A 311-nucleotide genomic window follows, 5' to 3' on the forward strand; every position below is an offset into this window, starting at 1 on the left:
TCCTGCATCGAACCTGGACTGGCGATTCGTCTCTTATATGATATTATACATGTTTCAATGCCATTCTCCCAAATCATCCCCCCTCTTCCTCTCCCACAGGGTCCAAAAGACTGTTCTATACATCTGTGTTTGCTTTTAAGAGAACAACTTTGTCCGCATATGAAGAATCTTGAAACTCTAGCCAGTTTAGAATTCTGGTCTAGAACAATCACATATGTGGAACAGGATGGTATTTAACATATCCCTATGAGATGGAGAAGTTATCATTTTTGTTCTTTAGAAAACCTGGAAAATCCCCATTCAAAAGTCCC

This window comes from Bison bison, unplaced genomic scaffold, assembly GCF_000754665.1.
Source record: "Bison bison bison isolate TAMUID 2011002044 unplaced genomic scaffold, Bison_UMD1.0 scf7180017864200, whole genome shotgun sequence".
Classification (NCBI taxonomy): domain Eukaryota; kingdom Metazoa; phylum Chordata; class Mammalia; order Artiodactyla; family Bovidae; genus Bison; species Bison bison.